Genomic DNA, 17,410 nt, shown 5'->3' on the forward strand with positions numbered 1-17,410 from the left:
ACAAGTAATTTCTGAGAGGGACTAACTTCTAACTTTAAACTATTTGGATTCTGTGGTTAAGACGGGTCTTCATACACAATTATTGTTAGCCCTGAAGTTCTACAACACAGTGCAGAAACTATGGAAACCTTTTCAAATATTTTGAAGTCATTTGTTGTAAAAGAAATGAAAAATGCACCCATACCTAAGCCTGGTGAATAAGTGCTTAAATAAATCCAAGCAGTCGGTCCAGCAACTTTTGTCCTATCTAGAAGGTGAGCTCTGTCAGCCTCCCATCTTCAACATGACACCTGGTGAATAAAAGCTACCTGATGAAGGGGAATTGTCCCAGCAAACCAACTGTTCCCAGTGTAAACCAATAGCTTCCTGCATGAAAAGTCAACAGGCTGTGTCAGGGTGGGGACAGGTAGTGACACAAAGCAGCCTCTTTTCCATAATAAATGTTTACAGATGTCCAGAAGACTGAAAAAAAAAATTCAATGGAAAATGTGTTAAAGAAAAATCAGTAAAATGACAAGTTTAGATTGACCTGAACTCTCTTATCCATAACTGCTGAAGATGAAGCTATTACTTTAGTGTGGCAACCCAGCCCAGCCGGAACTGGATAGAGGAAGGCAGCCAGTGGCTCCCTGAGTTGACATTCCTGCTTGAACAGATTGCTGGTAGGCCCTGAAATGGGACACCGAATTTTAAAGGCTTTTTAAAATGTTATAGGCAAAGTTATGGTTTAGTTATGGCTGCACACACCTGTTTTCTTTTTCACACTGTTTTCTTTGCCTATAATGTCTCCAATTCCCCTCTTACCTGTTTTTCAAGGTCTTTTTTAGGACCCACATTCTCCACAATATCTTCCCCAGCTACATCTCTTCCTTTTCCAAACTCCAGTAGTATTTATTGTCTGCATCACTCAATATGGCCCTTGATCAAACAGGAGAGCCCCCTTTATTGGAAAATCCATGATGTGCCAGGAACCACTTATATAATATCCAAAACTATTACATTTAGAAAGTTGAATGTTGAATCAATAATTATTGGATTAATATTATTCATAATAATAGTACTGTAACCTACTTTTTGAGTTCTTTCCAACAAAACATGAGAAGACAGTGGTGGGTGAAAGGCAGTTCCCCACTCATTAGACCCCCTTCTGTGCTTTCTAAGCTCTGGGTCTTCAGGTTTGACCTGGGGAAAGACTAATCAGCATGTAGCTGATTCTAACTTTAAGAAGGCTTTTGGGGAAGAGACAAATGAAGGAAAGCAAGTGGGAAGAATGGGGAAGCAAAGGAAAATATAATTGTATAAGCAAATGAAAGGAGCGTGGGTCATGGGGAACAAAGGACAAGATCCATACCTTGATGAGACTTGAAGTAGGGCAGTGTTAATCTAAGATCTATAAGTGAATTATGGCCTGGTCAAAAACTGCGTTGCTCATCAGGTTGGAGGGGTTGATGAGGCAAACTCTCTTCAGGGAGAGTTGCATGTATTCAGGTAGTGTCTCTTTATATCTCTACTTTCTAATTAGTGATCTTATTTTTAATCTATTAAATATAATATAATAACAATAACAGTTAGCATTATATTGTGCTTTAAGGTTTACAAAGTACTTTACAAATACTAACTCATTTTATCCTAACAACAATCCTGGAAAGTAGGGGTTATTATCAATCCCATTTTACAGATGAGGAAACTAAGCCAAGCAATGATTGTAATTTGCCCCAAGGTCACAGAGTTAGTAGATGTCTGGATTTGAATTCAGTTAAAATTTTATTTAAGATATCTAATTATCTCTCTTTTTCTCTCTCTATCTTTCAAAGAGGGAAGGCAGGAAACAGAATTACTTCGAAAGGAACCCAGAAGTGAACTTGTTTAGGCAAAATAGAGATAAGAATTAGATTTTTATTGCAAGCCTGGTAAAAGAATTCTAGATATCCTTTGCTTTGTTTTTGTTTTTAAGTGGACTGATAGTAACCCTAGTAGGTGAGCAAACAAAGACTTTTTCCTTTCTCTTTTTCCTGGAGGGAGCCACTGAGACAGCTGAGTTTGAAAAGGACATTTTCCATATGACAGATAAAGGAGGCTTAGAGAAAGAGAAAGTCTGTCTCTGAAGGTAACTGAGTTGTTGGGAAAGTTCTACCTAAGTGAAGAAGGGAAAGAGAATTTGCCAGATAAGACATCTGGCTCAAGGGATGATTTGACAGCTCAGTCTACTTTGTTCACTAGTAGTACCACCTAGTCAGATAGTAGCAATATTAACAATCAATTTGATTCACAGCAATCTTGTGATATGGTTTAGTATTGCTACCTTAATTTTAGATATATGAGAAAGTTAAGACTTGGAGAAGCTAAATTCCTTGACTAAAGCCATATCAACTGTATATGTCAGAACCAGAATTTGAACCTATGTCAGTCAATAAATAAATGCAACCTTAGGTGATTAAAGGTCTATACCCAGAATGTCATTTGACCCTAGTAGCTCTCTAGGAATGCTGGAGATGGCTACAAGGAATTTTGGGCTACCCCTGATCCAGGATCCATTCAGAATATTCTTGTTTTGGGTCCACCCAAGCTTGTGCTTTGAGTTCCCTTGTGTTTTGACTTTGCTCAAATTTTATGGATGTTTTACATTTACTCATATTCCTTTCAATCTATCTTGTACTCAAGTTGCCCTCTCAGCAAAATTGTTGATCTGTGTACATATGACTCATGTGTTGGCACTCTTGTCTATATTATATGTAATGTAAAACTTCCAGAGCCTGGAAGAGAGGGAACTACATCTCTTTTCCAGCTCAGTTTCCTCTACCAAATGACCAATTTTTTTTTCTAAATTATTTAGGATTTTGGGATTTGATTTTGTGAACAATACAGACTGCTACAATTTGATAAATATTTATTAAGCACCTACCATATACCACACACAATGTAAAACAGTAAATAGAGCACCGGCCCTGGAGTCAGAAGTACCTGAGTTCAAATCGGAACTCAGACACTTAATAATTACCTAGCTGTGTGGCCTTAGGCGAGCCACTTAACCCCATTGCCTTGCAAAAACCTAAAAAGAAAAAAGAAAACAAAAACAAAAGAGTGAGCAGTCTAGGCTTCCTGTAGAAGGTGGGATTTTAGCTGAGATTTGAAGGAAGCCAGGGAAGCCAGGAGATCAAAGTGAGGAGGGAGGGAATTCCAGACAATTGAGGGTAGCCAGAGAAAATGTCCATAGCCAGGAGTGGATTCTCTTGTGCAAGGAAGAACAAGGAGGCTAGTGTCACTCTTCTGCAGAGTATATATAAGGAGCTTAAGTGAAAGAGATTCAAGGGAAGGCAAAATACAATTCCCGTCTTAAGAAAGATGGAGTCTAGTGGGGAAGACAATAGGCAAATTTAGAAAACTGGAAGGGTGGGGAGTAGCAGGTTATGAAGGTTTTTGAATACCAAACAGATTTTATATTTGGTTCTGTACATTCTAGGGAGTCACTGGAGTTTATTGATAGGAAGATCATTTTGGCAGCTGAATTGATGATGCGATGATACTGGAATGAGACTTGTGACATGGAAATCATCAAGTTATTACAGTAGTCTAGGCATGGGGTGGTGAGGAACTGCACCAGAGTGGTGGCAATGTCAGAGAAGAGAAGAGAACACATTCAAGAGATGCCATGAAGGTAAAAGGACAGAACTTGGCAACTCATTGAATCAAGGAGGGTGGGGATGAGAGCGACTGGGGAGTCAAAGGATGACAGCTGTAGGTGGTAAGCCTGGGTGACTGGGAGAAAGGACAGACTTTGATAAGTGATTGGGAAATTAGGAAGAGGAGAGGGTTTGAAGAAAAAAGTCCATTTGGGACATACGAATTTATAAAATCCATGAGAGAGCCAATTCAAATTATACAATTGGTGGTGCAGCGACAGGAAGTCAGCAAGTGAATATGTAGAATTGAAAATCATCTGAAGGGAGATAATAATTGAATCCATGGGAGCTGATGAGATCTCCAAGTAAAAGTAAAAAAAGAGAAAGGAGAAGAGGGTCCAGGACAGAACCCTGCCCATTTTGGGCTAGTAGGGAAACCCTGCTATCATGTCCAGAATTCTTTTCACTTCACTTCACTAACTCAGTTAATAATGAATGAATGAAATAGATATTGTGGCATTTGGCAGTTCTCTCTTTCAAAATACTTTAGCAATTAATTACTTTCAAGTGAAGAATATAGACTGAGTAGTGGGGAAGTAAGGACTGGGAAGGATGGTTGGTAAAGGGGACAGTGCAGACACAGGAATATAATCCTTTAGTTAGCTAGGTGTTACAGCATTTAGAGTGTTGCGCTGGAGCCAGAGACACAAATTCAAATTTACCCTTAGACACATTAGATGTGAAAGCATAGGCAAATCATTTGACTTCTATCTGCCTCAGTTTTCTCAGCTGTAAAATGAAGATAAGGTTGTTGTGAGAATTAAATGAAATAACATTTGAAAAGTACTTAGCACAATGCCTGGTCCATAAGCCACTTGTTTATTATCTCCCTAACCTTTCCCCCTCCCCATTAAACCCCTCAAGATGTGACCAAGACAATTTTGACTTGCTTGAGATCATTGTTTTTTAAGCTAGAAATGAAGTCCAGAGAAGTTAACTAGCTTGACCATGGTCACATGGCTAATAAATAGCAAAACTAGGACTTGAAGTCCAGTATTCTAACTCTAAGTTTGATATTCTTTCCACTGAACCATGATCTAATATTATTCTATTTGCTTTTGGAATTTGTAGGTGGAATCTGGCCTTCACTGCAACCCACAGTAAAAGCACAAAACACTGAAATTTCAATTGTTATAAAAATTTTAAATGAATATTTTAAGGCTGTCCTAGTCTGAAGTCTTTGATTCTCCTTTGAATAACAGTGTCAAATGAATAGAACAATTAATCAATACCTACTGGGGGTAAACTCTCACCACCTAAGACAAAAGGGCAACTAGATCCTTAGGGTGAATTTTTTTTTGAGTGGTTTTATTAATAATAGCAATGTCCTGTTTACTGTTGACCAAATGAAGAGTGAAAGCGTCTTTTTATTGATCAAGTAAAAAAAAAATTTACCTTTTCCTATTTCCACAAAAACTGTTCTCTCCAAAAGTTACCAGTTATCTTTTATAGCCTTTGTGGGCTTCAGTTTCCTAATTTGTAAAATGTAGGACCAAACTTTACATAGCACATGATCTTTAAGATTCCTTTCAGGATCCTTACTCCTAAGAAATATAGGATACCTGGGACTGGACTGAATTTCTCTTTATATATTCCCTTCCTCCAGTATTATATAAAAACGCTCCCTTGAGTTCAATGATCCTTTTTTGAGTAGATCCTTTTCGAGTAGTATGTGTATGTGTGTATGTCTATATCTATATCTATCTATAAATATCTATCCATATCTATCTAATCTATCATCTATCTTTCTATCTATCTACATACACATATGTTCAAACTGATTTTATCTTTTGAACTCTAGTTAGGTATCACCAGCTGCCTATTAAGCATTATTTGCATTCCTTTTTGGCATTGCAATCTTAGTCAATAAATATTCATTAAATACCTACTATTTGCCAGACCCTGTGGTAAGCATTAAAGATAGAAAATGAGGCAAAAACACAATCCCTGCCCCCAAGGAACTCACAATCAATGGGAGAGATAACAAGTAAATAAATATGTACATGCAAATACTATGTAGGATGAATAGGAAATCATAAGGTAAGGGAAGGAACCAGAATTGAGAGGCTGAGAAAGACTTTCTCTAGAAAATAATTTTCAAGGCAGAAATGATTATCTTCTCTAAACCTATTCCTTTTTCATAGTTACCAATTTCTGTTCAGGGTCTATCTATAATTACAGATTACAGAGATTACAGAGAGATTACATTCTCTTGAGTTGAGTTGAATTTTTTCTCTCCCCCCCACCCATTCCATTCTCTGACCACACCCCCATGTTCAATTAGTTACCAACTTTCACTGATTTTACTTCCACATCATCTTTGTCTTTGTTCTTTTATTTCCACTCACCTAGTTACTACCCAAGTTCAGACTGTCATCACTCATCACCCTAATTATTGTAATAATGTCTTAACTGGTCTCTCTGCTTCCAGTCTTTCTCTTCTACAGTCTTCATATTCCTGCCAAAATAATTGAAGGTTACAAGTCTGAACATGTCATTCCCTTCCTTAAAATCCTTTAGTAATTCTCCATTGTCTCTGGTCTAAGCTGAAAACTCCAGAACTTGGCATTGGAGACCCTTCACAATTTGACTCCCAATTTACTAGTCCTATTTCATATTAGTACCCATTTGATATTATATATTCCACCCAAACTGGACTACTGCTCAAATTCTACATTCCTTCTCCTACATTCATGCATTTGTTGTTGCCCACATACTTCTCTTGCCAGAATCCTCTCCACCCTCATCTTTGTCTCCCAGAATATTTGTCTGCCTTCAAAGCTCAACAAAGAAGGCACTTTCAATCCAAAGTTCTCTGCTCACCCTACTTATTAATGCTTGCTCTTCGAATTACTGGGATTGAAGTTGTAAAGTTGGAAGGAGACTTTAAAGATCATCTAATATAATGGTTTAGTTTTTTGCACATAAATTAATTTTCCTTATTTATTTTCCTTTTTTAAAACAAGCATTCTGATGCTTTTGATTTTTAGCAGTCATTTCCAGTTATTGGATATACTCTCCCCACTTTCATCTTTTAAGGGTAGCTAGCTAGGTGGCTCAATGAATAGAGCATTGGCCTCAGAGTCAGGAGGATAGGAATTTGAATCCAGCCTTAGACATTTGCTACTTAACTATGTGACCTTGGGGACAAGTCACTTAACTCTGATTGCCTCCTATCCAGGGATATCTCCAACTGTCCTCATTCCTCTCTGGCCTCTGAACCCATATGACTCTGGAGGAGAAAGTGAGGCTAGTGTGCCCCCTGCCCCCATCCAATTCATGTGCTTGTTAGTGATATTACCTCCCTGATGTCACGGTCTTTTTCAAGAATGAAGGACAAAACATCATCTTTTAACTATTTCTCTTAGCACAAGTATGCTGGGTTTTTTACACCTTGCTGGTGGTTGTTTGGTTGTTGTTCTTCATTCCTGAAGAGGATCAAAATGCCATCACTATGTCATAGTTAAGTTACAAGGTGTCCAACTTTGGTTGATCAGATCAATACAAACTTGTAATGCTTTATCACAGGGCAGGCATAAATAGGTCATGTGAACACTTGAGGTAGATTCTTTAAATCTATACTTCTCACTTTTTCTTTTTGAATTAAACAGTGGAAGCATTTTTTCCACTTTCTTTTAAATTATTTTTTTCTTAATCAGTGAAATGTTGTCTTCTCTTCCTCCCTTCCAACATAAATCTTTCACCTTTTGGCAGGAAATGGTTCCGATGTTTCACTGTAAGTCCTTTGGAATTATGAGTGATCATAAAAGATCAGATTCTTTAATTTTTCAGAGTTTTTTATCTTTACAATATTATGATTGTATAAATTGCTCTGTTTTTAAAATAAGTTTTTATTGATATGACACCTATTTTATGTGTTGTCATTGATCTATCTGATCATCCATATTGGAAAAACAAAATAAGTTCAAAAATATTACCAAAACTATGAAATCTAAGCAGTCCCTTTTGGAAGAGTCAGGAAAGTGAAAACTATTTTTTATAAAAATACTAAAATTTTTAATTTCTAACATTGCAAACACTAATAGATATGACAAATAAGATCAAGCTTTTATTTATTGTGATGGGGGCCTGTGATGGAACTGGGATCAAAAAGTGTGAGAACTAGGAGTTTAGATGAACTCTGGTCCCTTCCAGCTCTAAATAGTATCTATGCTCCTATCCCAATCTAGCACCATTTAAGAAATTTGATAAGATCTTACCCAGAGGGATATTTATGTAGGCATGCCTTCTAATTACCTTGAATTTCTTTTTAAGACCTACATCAGAGAAACTTGCTAAATACAGGTGGTAATATCCTCAAAGACACTTAACAACCATGGTAGCTTCCTTCAAAAAGCATATTTATAGAAAAGTGACACAGAACTGTGAAGAGGGAAGCCAAATGTACAAGGAACTAGGGCACATTCAAATAAGTAGAAAACTTGTCCTTAAATTGTGTGGCTTCTACATGGGGCAGTGCATTACTCTGTAAGTTTATTCCAAGTTAGCCCATTATTTGGAGTTAAAAAAGGTGAGGTCTCTGAGACAATCTCAAATGTTTTTCTTAAAAAGTTTTCTTCCAATAATTGAGAGCTCCCCCCTCAATATAATTTTTAGTACCTCTCATAAGCAGAGTATGTAAAGAGAGGGTTTGGCAAAGAAGTTTGGCCCAAATGGCCTGAAAGAACCGGAAGACTTGACTTTGAATCCTGATTCTGCTTTTTTATTACCTGTGTGACCTTGGGTATATAATTCTGCCTTTGAGCTCCAATTTCCTAGTCAGTAAAATAGGTTTAATAACCTTTGAGCTACCTACTTTTTTACCACCTGGATTCTAAGAAGTTTTATTTCTTTTTATTATAAACTTGACAGACATCAACAAACATGAACATGACTACAAAAAAAAACAGAAAAAAGAATACATGGCAACGTGAATTTCTATTGTGCACAATGTTTTTTAAAAAAGTATAGCATATATTAAGTTGAACTGCCCTACTTATCTGTGACCCATTCTGAACTTCAGCATTCTACTCTGTATTTTAAAAATATTTTATTGCTGTTCCTTTGTTCCCCTTTTTTGCTTTACTATCATTTCTTACATCTTACATCCTTACAACTCCTCTGAATAACTCTTCATTTGTCAAATAAAAGCCCATTTATAGTTCAAATAATGTCCAGAATAAAATTATTCAAACTGCTTTAATTTGGTTCTGACCCATTCATATCAGTTCCAACTGGTTCTGACTAATTCAAACAGGTGCTTATTGGGTAGCAGGTTTCTATTACAAAGTGATTAGTACTTTACATACATTTTTACAAATCCTCACAACTTTTTGAAGTTGTACAAATTATTTTTATTTCCATTTTACTATAATGTTTGTATTATTATTATTATCCTCATCTTTAAGAGAAGGAAACTCAAATTACTTTCCCAAAATCCTACAGATAGTAAAAGGCATCCTGGATCCATTTTTTTCTTTTTTTAATGGATATGTTTTGGTTTTACATTGCCTTCATTTCTGAATACATTTATCCCCTTATCCTTATCCATTGCCTTTCCCCTTACTTAGCAAACCATCACTTGTAAGAAAGAATACAAAAAAAGGGGGGGAAATGCTTAACAAAAAATAACTAACACATCAGCTGAGTCTGACAGTAAATGTACACCTGTTATTCTCTACTTCCGGGAGAAATGGAGGGAAGTGCTATATACGTTTTAAAGGATCTCTTTTGTTTTCTTTGTTTTTCAGTTTGATTTCCATTTAACATACCACAGCTGCTTTGATTTCCTGTACCATATTCTTCACAAATGTTAAATTCATCAAAACTGTATAGGAAGTAGCCAGCATCATTTTGTTGCCGGAAGGCAGAATGTTGTAGTGGAATGAGCACTGGAACACCTGAGTTTGAATCAACTTTATCCTGTACTAGCTGTGTGGCCTTGGGTAAGTAATTTCTCATTTCTGAGCCACAGTAACCTCATAATAGGGATGTGGGATGTTCATAATAGCACCACTTGCCTCTCAATGTTGTCTGGAGAGAAAGTGCTTTGCAAACCATCAAATGATATTTAAATGAAAGTTGGTATTATTATTATTATTATTAATAGGCTTTGTTCCCTAAAACCTTGATTAGAGTAATCCTGTCATAATTTTATGAGATGCCTTTCTCCTAAGTAACTGAAAATGGCAACTTCTCAGGAAATCAGACATTATTGAACAATAAATATAGGTTGTATTACCACATGCCAAGGATTAATTAGGTATCAATGTACCTTTTCTGGATACTTTTACCTAGGACAGTAGCTTAAAAAGACATTAGTATTCCATTACCTTCCCAACTTTGCTTGTTGTCTTCCCCCATTAGATTGTGAGCATCTGTTGCCTCTTTTCATATCTTCAGCATTTAATACAGGGATTGGTGCATAGTAGGTACTTCAAAATGTTTTCCAAACTATCTGAAACTTATTTAAGGCACAGGTTGACCTTGATTCAATTCAATTCAGTTCTACAAATATTTATTTGTTAAGCACCCACTAAGTGCTGAAAATACAAAGAAGACGACAAATAGTTTCCACCTTTAGAGTTTCCTATTCTCCTAGAGGATGTCATGTAATTTCCATAGCATACTTTGAAGTCACTCCACCACTAATGATGGGATAAGATCTCTGTATCACAGCCTTGGGGATGCTAGTAATTACATGGGATCATAACTTCAGAGTTAGAAAGAACCTCAGAGCTCATCTTTTCCAACTCTCTAATTTTATACCTGATGAAACTGAAATACAGGGAAGTTAAATCACTTGTCAAAGGTCACACAGGTAAATCCCACACAGGAGGAATTCAAATCCAGGTCCTCTGATTTCAGAACTAGTACTATTTCCAATATACCACATTCAAAGAAAGATTACAAATGCTTGAAATAATTCAAGCTTGCCTTTGTCAACCTTGCTGTACCTCTACCACTTCTCCACCTATTGGATTTTTCCAGGACTTGTTGAAATTGAAATTTACTAATGTACTATTGAGAGGTGCTTGAGGTCACTCTGTATACTGGTAGAAGGATTGTTAATAGATGTTTTCACAAAAGGAGCATTGGCTCTTGATTAGATGAGTGATGTACCCTATTTATATGCATGGTTGTGCTTGTGACCTTGAATTTCACTTCAATGAGATGAGCAAAAATAATGCATTTTCTATTCATTTTTTAAAATGACTCTCCTTTGTAGACTTACATTCTGTTCTCATTTTCATTAGTTATTTTTTGGAGACAGTGAATCATGCAACTTTCTTTTTTGCTAGTCTCCTAGAGTCAAAAATGGGTTTGGTATTCTTTGCTAAAGTAATAACCATGATTTAAGAATTGTAGACTCATAGATTAAAAGCCGAAAGGGACCTTAGGGGTCTTCTACTACACCACCTTTTTTTCTAAGAGGCAAAAATATCATTTAATATTAATAGAGAGACCTGCTGGAGTCCAGCCACAGTAGAAGCTAAAAAACAGGAGAAGATGGGAAACAAGTTGATGAACAGATTAAAGGGAAGGAAATCAAAACAACTTCTGACCCTGGGCCCTTTTGAGGGATTACTTATGCACCAACTGGGATGTAGGGAGATAGTATATTCTATGTGACTCTGTGACTGTGGTATTAGGAATCATCCACAGAGAGGCAACAAACAATAATGCTTCTTTCAATGGATTCTGGGAATGTTTGATTCCCTTGGGAAGAGCAAATGTGTTTCAGTCATTAATGCCCAACACTTTCAACTGAGTAACATGAGACTTCTTGGGGAATCTTAATGCTCTTTTTATTATTATTCCATTTTGTGCAGCAAATGTATTGTTGAATATAATGTGAATATGTTTCCTTTGGGTCATGTTACTAGGGAAGGAAAAGAGAATATTAACAGTGTAGTGAGATTTGGACTTACTCTAGAATTGATATATGAACTATTCCTGTTATATTTGGAGATTTACTTGAAGTAAACTCTAAGTTGGGCTGCAATAATAATACAAAGTTGTGATAAATATATAAAATACTATATATATTATTGTAAAATTTGAAAATCCTACAATGAACCTAGGAGAACCTAGGTAGGGTAGGGAAGCAGCAACTTGCTTCAGTCAGACTAGATTCCTAACCTGTTTAAACAATCAAACTTTCACCTGTGGAGGGTATCTAATTCTCTCTGCTCCCACCAGACAAGTGTGATTATACCCCATGTAATCTACTTGTGTATTTTTATATATGGGAATCAAAATCTTCAATTCTAGCAGCTCAATTTTTTTTTAAAAAAACATTTTCCTTACAACTCAAAAGATGAAAGAACTAAAGATATGAGAACAAGAATATGGTTTTTAAGGCAATTAATATTCATGAGGAAAGGATCTGGAAAAGAGACTTGTGTTCTTGCCTTGTAGGAAGATGGTAATAGATTCTTCATCAGAGAGGAAAAAAATCAAGATGTAACCCTAAACACAAGAGTAATTGCTACAAGAGAATTTGATCAGACATAAGGCAGCATTTGGCCTTGGACTTAAATATACTTCATCACCCAAATTCAGGCTCCATTATTTGCTTTATTGATTATTTCAAAAGTTCCCTGACCAGTCTACCCACTCTCCGTCTTTAATGTATCTTTAGTTCTCTTTAATATATCTTTCTCATTGCCAAGAGGCGAATTTTGTAATACACAGTTCTGATTCTTTCAATTCTCTGCTCAAAAATTTTTAAGAGCTTCCAATTACTTACAAACTCCTTAGTCTGATATTCAAAGCCCTCTACATTTGTGCCACCTCACCTTTCCAGTCTTATTTCACTTCACAATGCCCCAATCCTATATTTTGTGCCCTGGTCCCCACTATTTCCCATATATATTCACACTGTGCCCTGTATTTGGAATGGCTTTTATCCTCCTATTCTGAACTAACTTCAATTTCTACCTGTTGAAATTCTACTTATCCTCAATTCAGTCATAAATCCTCACAAGATCAAGGGTTATATCCTATTTATCTTGGTATCTCCTTCCTTGCTTAGCAGTCAGTATGTTCTGCATACTATAAGCAAAGGGGACTTAATGAATGACTACTGATTTGAACTGTTGAATTTATACAGACTTCTAAAGGAGACTATGCATGTTCTATTCCTGGAAATCTTTTAAAAAATTAGACAGACATCTGTTTGGTTGTTTTGAGTGGGGTTCTGCTCTGATGTACAAACCAAGCCTAGATGACTTCTCATAACTCTTTCTTTTAATATATTTTGTTTTTATAAAATTATCTTTCCCCCACCACTGGATGACTAAAATTAAGACTGTAATTTTTTTTTTTTAGATTTTTGCAAGGCAAACGGGGTTCAGTGGCTTGCCCAAGGCCACACTGCTAGGTAATGATTAAGTGTCTGAGACCGGTTTTGAACCCAGGTACTCCTGACTCCAGGGCCGGTGCTTTATCCACTATACCACCTAGCCGCCCCCAGAACTGTTACTTTTTAAAGCCTGTAGTCTTTACCAATGAATCATTAAGTGGTTATTTCACTTGTGAAATAATTAAAAAGAGGAAATTTGCAATTGTGAGCAGACAACTTACTCTGAAGTCAGGAAAACTTTAACTCAAGCCCTGTCTGGGTCATTTATTATCTTTGTGGCCAAGGGCAAATCACTTAGCCTCTTATTGCCCTGGGCATTTCTCTAAGACTAGAATTACAGATGGTTATAAATCTGCCTTGGTAGAGGGGGTTTCCATGCCAGGGAGTTCTCCACATGAGTAAAATTGAAGTTCTAAACTCCTCCCCCTGATATTGAATACTCTTTTGGTATAGACAGGGGTACATAATTTAAATCTTGACTTGGATCCATAGAAACTGTTTGACCCTCAGTAAGTCACTTGAACTCTTGGTTACTCAACTAACACCAGGAATTATCTACTGAGTCAAAGACAGTACATAGGGTTTAGACAAAAGACTAATATGATGCACTGTTCTTTTAAGCACTGAAATGAACTGCACAATAAAATTGTTATTTTTAAACTTTTCCTTGTTGCATTCTGACTCTAACCTCTTAAGGAAAATATTGTTTAAAAAAATAGCAAAGTTTCTCCTATCCTTTAGCAAATGGGACTGTTAAAGGCTTATTCTAGTTATTTGATGACACCTTTCCAAAGAGAGATTGGGTCAATGAATTTTTGAATCAAAGGCAAAAAGGGAAGGAGAAAAGCAGGGACCATAAGAATAATGGTAATGTTTTACACTTGTACAGCATAAAATATCAAACCAAAAATAGACCTGCTCTATCTTAGGGCTCCCCTTATCAATGTGTGAGTTCAGTCTGAGTGACTCATCTGGAGAGTCAATGATAAATACAGATCTCTGTACCCAGGTTTCTGTCTTTAGTTTTTAGCCCTACAACATTAAAAACAACAACAGCAACAACAACAGTGCTTAAAAAGTATGAAAGATAAAGGTTCTATCATTTTCAGAAAGTCTATTTGCAAAGGTTTTAACTTGTTTTTCAGTCGTGCCTGACCCTCTCTGACCCCATTTAGAGTTCTTGGCAAAGATACTGGAAGGTTTTGTCATTTTCTTCTCTAGCTCATTTTACAGATGAGGAAACTCAGGCAAAGAGGGTTAAGCGATTGGCTCAGGGTCGCACAACTAGTTAAGTATCTGGGGTCATATTTGAACTCAGGACTTCCTGAGTTCAGGTCCAACACTCTATCCACGGCACCACCTAAGAATCCCTGAAAAGTCTTAAATCAGTCTTTTTTTTTTTTTTTTTTAGATTTTTCAAGGCAATGGGGTTAAGTGGCTTGCCCAAGGCCACACGGCTAGGTAATTATTAAGTGTCTGAGTTCAGATTTGAACCCAGGTACTCCTGACTCCAAGGCCGGTGCTCTATTTACTGCGCCACCTAGCCGCCCTAAATCAGTCTTAAAGTGGACTTTTCATCTTGATTCTATCACTTACCCACCAGCAATAGGGAATACACCTGTGATTTTTTTTTTTATTTCTGAATCTCCTGAGACAGCTCTACCAGTCTTAGAGTTACATAATCACTGAGAGGTTAGATACCCAGGTCGGTGTGCACTGCTAGTGAGTCAGAAGCTTGAAGCCAGTAGCTCTTCAGGAGCCCAAGGTTAGCTCTCTATCCACTCCACCTGACTGCATAAGGAAATCACTGTGCCTTACCTTCTTATCTTTCCAGAGCAAATGAACTTTACCTACTAAAATCACTGTCTCCAAAGTGACTAATAACCTCTTAATTGCCAAATCCAATAGTCTTTTCTTAATCTTTACTCTTCTTGACTTCACTGCAACCTTTGACACTGTGTCAATCATCCTCTTCTCTTTGCATTTCTCTTCTCTCTAGATTTTCATATTGCTCTTTTCTGGTTCTCTTTTTACATCTGACCTTTCCTCAGTCTCCTTTGCTAGATCTTTATCGGGCTTATGCCCATTTTTCTTTAATGTCCCACAGGACATTCTTTAATGTCCCTCTCCCCTGGACTTTCTTCTCTTCTCGATGATTTCATTAGTTTTGATGAATTAAATTATCATCTTTAAGCTGATTATTTCCACCCCCCCATAGTAATTCTTAAATCTACCCCTTCAGCGCTAACTTCAATTGACCTCCAGTCTGTTTCACATCTCCAACAGTATCTATTGAACATCTTGAATTGGATATCTTTTATTTCATTTTAAAAAATATATTTATTATTTATATGTATTTTATACATTATTACATTATATATTTACAAGTCAAAATGATTTTACCATTTTTTTCAAAGTTTGAGTTCCAAATTCCCTCCCTCCCTCCCTCCCCTGTACCCTTCATAGAAAAGGCAAGTTATATGACATAGAATATTCATGTAGTCTTGTACTATTTATAGTATAGTCATGCAAAACATTTCTATGTAAGTCATGCTGTGAAAGAAAACACAGACAAAAAATCACATGAAAAATAAAAAGTATTTTCCACTGGCATTCAGGCTTTTTCTTTGGAGATGGGCAGCATCTTTGAACAGAAGTCCTTCAGCATTGCCTTGGAACATTGTAGATCACCATACAATATTACTATTATTTGTACTGCTCAGTTCACATTGCATCACTGAAATGTCTTTCCAGATTTTTCCAGTAGCATCCTACTTGTCATTCTTATAGTACAATTGAATTGAATGTCTTCAATTCAACTTCTTCAAATCAACATATTCAACATGCAATCATTCTTCCTTTCCTCCCCTAAATCCTCCCCCCCTTTCTCACTTCCCTATTACTATTAAGGGCATCACCATCTTACCAGTCATCAAGGCTTGATTTCTAGATGGAATCTTGATTTCTCTGTTTCTCTTATCCTCCACTTACAATCTGTTGCTAAGTTCTGTTGATTTTATGTTTATAAAATCTCTCATGTACATCCCATTTTCTCCTCTGACAGTGATACCACTCTGGTGTATCAAACCCATGCCTGACTCTCTTTGTTTCATTCCATTTTGGTTGGGATTGGGGAGGAAAAAGATAGAGGAGGCCAACAATGTCTTTCTTTCTTGGACCTGAACCTAATTGTCTTAGTTGTCAATTCCCTTTTCTTTTTTTGTCTCACTCAGTGTTTGTTTTGGTTTCTATTCCTTCTCAGACTCCCCAAGGGACTTGTCTTCCTACAGTTCCTCTCCTTTTTCACCCCCTTCATCTTCTCTCCCACAGAGTAGGGATGGAGGGGTGGGAGTTGGCTGGTGATGAAGATCAATGAAGAAATCATCAATTTTTTTTAAAAGTAGCCTATTAATTGCTCTCCCTGATACATATCTCTCTCCACTCTGGTCCATCCTTCACTTAGCTATGATCTTCCTAAATGCATATTTGACCATCCTATACCCACCTCCCTCTCCTCGCCCCACCCCAATTCAGCAAATTCTAGTGGCTTTTGATCATATCCAATATCAAATATAAAATCATCTGTTTGGCATTCATAGTCCTTCATAAACTGCCCCTCCCTTAACTTTCCATTCTTCTTAAACCTTATTCACCCCTACTTTTTTTTAACAATCATTTTTTGCAAGATTTTGAGTTTTACATTTTTCTCCCTCCATACTAATATGCCAAGCATAGATCTATATTGATCATGTTTTGAGAGAAGAATCAAATCCAAATTGAAGAAAAGAAAACATTAGAGAGAAAAAATGGCATAATATGTAAGGCAACTTTTATAAATTGAAGATTATAAGCTTTTGTATTCATTTAAACTCCACAGTTCCTTCTCTGGTGATGGATGGTATTTTACATCACAAGTCCTTTAAAATTGTCTTTGAGTATTGTGCTGCTGAAATGAACAGGTCCATCATGGTTGTTCATCACCCCATGTTGCTGTTAGTGTATATGATGTTCTTCTGGTTCTGCTCATTTTACTCTACATTAATTCATACAAATCTTTCCAGGATTTTCTGCTATTTCATTTCTTTTGATTTCTTATAGAACAATAGTATTCCATCACATACATATACCACAATTTGTTCAGTCATTCCCCAATTGATGGGCATCCTCTCAATTTCCAATTCTCTGCTACTACAAAAAAAGTTGCTCTGATGATTTTTGTGTATATGTGGGATTTTTACCCCTTTTCATGATCTCTTCAGGATACAGACCTAGTAGTGGTAGATATTACTGGATTAAATCACCCTTAGTTTTTGATCCACTGACATTGAACTCCTTGCTTTTTTTTTGTTAGGGTTTAACATTC

The 17,410-nt window shown here is 36.5% G+C and overlaps 1 long non-coding RNA gene across 1 annotated transcript in view; it reads left to right on the forward strand.

Annotated features, from left to right (window-relative positions):
- The first annotated feature begins 600 nt into the window (after window positions 1-600).
- Window positions 601-17,410, forward strand: part of LOC141511069 (uncharacterized) — a 93,808-nt gene continuing 76,998 nt past the window's right edge. The window contains exons 1-2 of the long non-coding RNA XR_012475260.1: window positions 601-662; window positions 9,431-9,625. This is a non-coding gene — a long non-coding RNA (uncharacterized LOC141511069). The remainder of the gene's footprint in view (window positions 663-9,430; window positions 9,626-17,410) is intronic.

This window comes from Macrotis lagotis, chromosome 2 (assembly GCF_037893015.1).
Source record: "Macrotis lagotis isolate mMagLag1 chromosome 2, bilby.v1.9.chrom.fasta, whole genome shotgun sequence".
Classification (NCBI taxonomy): domain Eukaryota; kingdom Metazoa; phylum Chordata; class Mammalia; order Peramelemorphia; family Peramelidae; genus Macrotis; species Macrotis lagotis.